Source organism: Dendropsophus ebraccatus, chromosome 5 (genome assembly GCF_027789765.1).
Source record: "Dendropsophus ebraccatus isolate aDenEbr1 chromosome 5, aDenEbr1.pat, whole genome shotgun sequence".
Classification (NCBI taxonomy): domain Eukaryota; kingdom Metazoa; phylum Chordata; class Amphibia; order Anura; family Hylidae; genus Dendropsophus; species Dendropsophus ebraccatus.
Window position 1 is genome coordinate 134,004,834 of NC_091458.1, and position 6,000 is coordinate 134,010,833.

A 6,000-nucleotide genomic window follows, 5' to 3' on the forward strand; every position below is an offset into this window, starting at 1 on the left:
TCTCCATAACACCCGGCAGACACACACACTCACACACACACCTACAGACAGACACATACATACACAACAGACACATATAGGCAAACACACACACAGACGGGCACAGACACACAAAGACAGACACACACACAAACGCAAACCCCCCCCCCCCAAAGACACACAGACAGAGACACACACAGATAAGCAGACATAGGCAGAAACACACATAGGCATCCACATATACAAATACAAACAGCAGCACTGGCTCCCTTCACCTTCTCTTGTGCAACTTCACCTCCTACTTGTGGAAACTCCACCCTCTTCCCCTTGTCCCCCCCCTCCCTCCCCCCCACACACCACTTATACAGGTACTTCAACAGCTCCCCTGTGCTCCATCTTCTTTTATACTGCCCCTGGTTTATGGGCCTGGGAGATCATGATCATGTGACCATGATATCATCACAGGTCCTTACGTGAGTACTGATACTACACAGATGAAAGAAGTATCTCTGTCCACACTTTAACACAGACCCCCCCCCCCCCCCCCCCACTAAAGGCAACAGTGGCTGATGATCTCTTTCTATCCTAGCTAGAGGGATCAGTGGGCCTCAGTGCTGTTCACTGTGTAGAGGCTTGTAGTCTCAAGTTATTGAGACACTGACATTTGTTGTTGTGGTATACCCCCCACTGGTGTTGGCTTTTGTTTAAAAAAAAAAGATGAGCTCACATACTGCCTTAACGTCATTGTATTGTAATACTTTGCTTTTGAAAGTAATAAAAACTTTAAATCTTAAAAAAAAAAAAAGATGAGGAACTCACCATTGCATGTGTCTACTAAAAACGAATGTACAATCAGGTATATCACTTTTTTATTTTACATTACCCAATCCTTTTTTGAAAACCCTGCCTGGTTCCTGCACTCTGCACTATTTTCTTCTCCTGCACTGGCCTGGCTCTATGCACTAGAGGCGGGCCTTGTGCCCCCCCCCAGTGTGATGATATATCCCCTCCCTTCTTTGACATGGACCTGTTGATTCTAATAAAGGGACACCACAGAGGGGGTATTGTCACACTGGGGGGCACCAGGCCTGCCTCCAGTGTATAGAGCCATGTCAGTGCTTAAAAAAAGAGTGGTGTGAAGTGCAGGAACCGAGCGGCGTTTTGATGTATTCACTTTAAATGCCCTACTTTTATGATATAAAATCACTGGAGTGTAAACTTTTAAGGGGGTGTTCATGAAAGTTATGGCCAGTAAGAAAATTCGCTCCTCCCTCCCTGGCGTATGCCTGCCGTATGCCTCGCTAAACGGATGGGCAGGGTGGGGGTGGGGGTTCGCGGCAAGACGCTTCTTTGTAAATTTGCCCGTGAAAAAATGGGATGGGGCCTAATTTAAGACTGGTATAATAAATGTCCCCCTTTGTGTTTTCCATTAATTTTACTCCCAAGCCAAATATCCCTACAGAAAGTTTTTTTTTTAAAATTGATATCCTATGGAAAGGTTGTCAAATGTAGCAGACTTGGTAATTTGGGACCTGCAATTCCCGGTCATTGTCCTGTGCTATGCAGGTTACATTATGAAGTATATAAATTCCCCCAACCACAAGTATTTGTCTCAAAAGTTTTCACATTACAAGAAAAGACTCAGATGTTTTTGGAGAAAGCTTTCCAATTTCCTCCCCCCGAGTCCCTGAAGTCCCCTTGCAAAAATTATATGCTCAGGCTTCTAGCTGTCCTGTACTTTGAGTGGATTTTGCTGCTGGTGCTGAACACTGTAATTATTAATAATCTGATGTGTCACGCAGCTTTGTTATAAAACAAACACGTCTCTCTATGCTAATTCCAATGTTCCCTTATTGGACTGTAAAAAAAAAAAAAAGACAAATTAAAGTCCTTGTGGACATGTTGTCCTAGTGGGCGAAGCAAGTACATCCCGCACTAGTGCAGAAAGGGGGATGAGGTAAGGAGGAAGGAGCGAGCCAGGTATCCAGCAGTCATCATTATATTGCCACTGGGTGGTCCTGTCGCCTCCTGGAATCCTCCCAAACTCTTGTGAGATGCAGATTCTCAGCGCTCCCCATCGCTCCCCATGCCTCTTCCATCCCCGTGTTGCTCTGGTAACCAAGATTCCAGCTCCCCACACATTCACAAAGAATAGAAATGACTGTGTGCCCTGAACGCATGCATACAGAAGAGCACTCCGAGGCACACGTATACTGGATTCCAGCACATACTGTATACATATTAGCTGTGCACATTGTTCTCTCGTATGTATTGGTTAGAGCGTATTATTGTGAATTATGTGGCCATTAGTTCCAGGAGTCATATGCTCTTTCCCCTCTCTGTTCTCTCGGTAAGCGTGGCAATGATTTTGTGAGCGATCTGACTCATTTCTGGAGTACGTTGTGATCATCTCGGAGTCTAAGTAGCCTGTCGCGTCTGTTTTCAATTGATGATTGCTGTTGCAATGATAAACATTTTTTGTCATTATACGAGCTTTATCACTGCCTAGAATGGAGTTGTTTTAGGTTGTCAAAAGAGGAGTAAATGATCTCCCATTCTTTCTGGGCAGTTGTTAGAAAAAAAAAAAAAAAATCTTTTTTTTGTATTGTAGCAGAAAATTGCCATATATACTGTAGACGCTTTTTGCACAATCAAAACCAATCATCATCATAATCGGATCGAAAGTCAATTCTATGCAGAACTTTTAGATGTAAACTTGGCCTAATACTGATAGAAATGAATGCGTTTGAAGTTGAAGTGCAATTCATCTTCTGTAGTTATTGTCATGACTAATATTTACTAGTGTTGAGCAAGCATGAACGGTGGAGCCTAGAGGTCAATCGAGCAATGGGGTGTGGCGTCAAGCTCGATACTCCACCAAGCACCTTGTGATGCTCGAGTAAAGGTGACCATACATCCTCCATAACTGACGGCTTAAACCATCATCGCAGTAGACTAATTTTTGTTTCTTTTTTTTGTATTTTTTGTCCCTTGAAGGGATGTTTACATTAGATATACATTTTTTTGTTCTAATATTTGTATACTTTATTTAAAAATCTATTTAAAGGGGCAAAATATAAAAAAAGAATGGACAAAAAATATAAAAGGTTAACCAGGCACCCTCCACTCTGCCTAACAGGGGGCACCTAGTTATATGCTCAATTCTGACATGGGGTTCGTAACTCAAGTTGAGCACAGGAGCATTGACTCAACTCAAGTAGCAAGCACTCAAGCATTTTAGTACTCGCTCAACACTAATATTTACATAAAATAAAGGGGCTGTCTAGAAACAAAAAAGACATGGCTACATTTTTCCGGAACAGCACCACATTCGGTCATTGTGTCTGATATTGAAACTCAGCTCTAGTGAAGTAAATGGGGTTAAGCGGCAATACCACACACATCCTGTAAACATGTGATGCTGTTTTTTTGGTCAGGGTCTGAATGTTTGGACATATCTGGATGGCACCATAGACTTGTAATGGTTGGGGTCTGAAGATCATGACTGATCAAAACACAATAAGGACTGGTCAGGCAGATATAGGTCAAAACCAGATATAGCAAATACAGAACCAAGTCAGCAGAAAAAAATGGGAAGTCAGAGAAGGGTGAGCCAAAGGTCAGAAGATACAAAATATCAATACAGATGAACACCAGCCAAACCCAAATAAGACTTATATCAAGCACTGAATATAGGGCCAGAGGAATTCTTATGTGATGTCAGAGTCCCGTTTCAGCGTTGGACCAGTCCTCTGGAATCCAGACCACACAGATCATAGGCTAGTAGGAAGAAGTTATAATGGTGACTGAATCACACCTAACTTAACTGTCTGCAGCCCAAAATAAACTCAGGAAAAAAAACAAACAAACAAAAAAAAAACAGACAGATTAGATAGAATTCAATTAGCACAGCAAGAAAAGAAATAGAGCACTGTTCAGACCAATGCGAGACAATAAACAATGCAGGCACAAACTCAGGGTCAACAGTGCATCCTCCACCGTACTTCAAAGGCTTGAGACGAAGCCCACATGTCCAGCCTGTCAATATTGTCCCAATACACATTAGCCAAAAGTCATACCAACCTGCTGTTTTCAGTGGGACCTGCCAACCAACTTTCCCCAAAAAAATTATGTTAGAGAGAGAAGAGTAGGGCAAAATGTTCATGTGTATTGGGGGATTGGGTGAGACACCTGATAACCAAACAATTGTTTGTCCAACAGCTATTGAAGGTTATGTTTATGAATGCGTAAACACCCAGTTACTGTTATGCAAATTTTTGGAGTGTTGTGATAGGATCCCAATATTGTGTTGAGATAGAGATGAGCAAGTACTGCTCGATCGAGTAGGTATTTGATCAAATAGTACACTATTTTTTAACCAATAACTATGCAGGGGATGTAAGACAGGCACTAGGAGCACACAGGTAATGACCTTCAAAGTACACGAATAGTGTTTTTCAGATTTGTGTTCAGATGCTATGTGGAGCTAGACAGGGAGACGGTGTATAGCAGGGACAGTTAGGTGTAAGGTGATTTTAGGTAGAAGGGACCGCCAAAAGCCCTTGTTAGGGCTAAAATTATAAATATCAGAAATTGATCACACGTACTGTATGTACAGCCATTAAACCGGCTAGCAGCGCATCAGTGTGTTCAGATAGGCAGGCAGCTGGAGTACACTGTGAGGAATAAGCTGCAGTGTATCTACACTATGTTTGGAGTATATAGTTGATAGTCTGTGATAGTTGTGTAATGATGCGTCTTTGGCGTGTTAGATGCACCCAGGCATGCTTCCTCTGCTGTCCTGGTTGCATTCCAGAGGTGGTTGCATCATTTTCTGAGGTGTCATGGTGGACTTGGTAACCTAAATTCGACCACCTGAGGATCACCAAGTCACAAGCATTTTTTCCCATAGACCTTAATGGGGTTCGATATTCGATCAAATAGTTGAGCATCGCGGTCTACTCAAATCAAATTTCGAACTTTCAAATATTTCACTAGTCGCTCATCCCTAATCCTAAGCTAAAGGAGAGTCGATGCATTTTTATGTTATGAGATATTTCTGGTGCGTACTGTATGTTAATGGGGTATAAACACAGCCTAATATAATTATTAATATAGTGCTACAATCAGCTTTTATTCAGAAGACTGGAAAGGCAATGTATAGTCACTAATGAATAGGAAATTAGATAAGCAGAAAATAATGAAGGACAGAAGGACACCACTTCTTCCAGGAACTGCCTATTAAAAGTTAACACATGCAGGAAGTCGCTAATGAAAACATTTTTTAATGATAATATTTTTATGTGGGGATGGCACAGTAGCTCCTTTCTGATTATACTTCTGATACAATCTCCTATTGATTATTCTTACAACAATTAATATATGTTACAAGTAAACCCATGACCATCCAATTCTAACCAGACCTAGATATTCATTGTCACCGATTTGTGACCGATCCTCTTCATGGATGACCTTAAAATTGTAAGGCCTTATTCACACATCCCTTAAAGTTGTCCGTAACTTCATGTGCCTGAGTCTGCTTCTAGACTGCACACAGAGACTGGGGACCTGGCAGAGGTCTAGGGCCCAACTAGACAACTATAGAGAACGTTCTTGCTTGTGACCTTCCTCTACAGAGTCCAGTGACAAAAGACCACTACACTTTCTCTACCCATGTGACTTCCTATCTACAGCCCCTGTAAGGCGTGCTGTGAGTGGGTGAAGAGTGCATATGTAGAAAGTAAAGAGAGAAACGATAGGACAGAAGAAGAAACACACTCATTGGTCTAGAGATCCATGTGACACACAAATAAACAATAACAATTGACTGTCCCGACAGTAAGAAAGAGTGCCAAAAGATTACGCATAGGAGACATGGTACTCAAGTGTAAGAAACACAAAAGTTTTATTCCAATAATTCTTCAAACACAATCTAGCCAGAAAAATTGCACTGTAGCATTGTTACTTGGCGACATTTCGGTCGGATCAACCAATCTTGCTCGAGCTTTTGTAGCTCTGTAT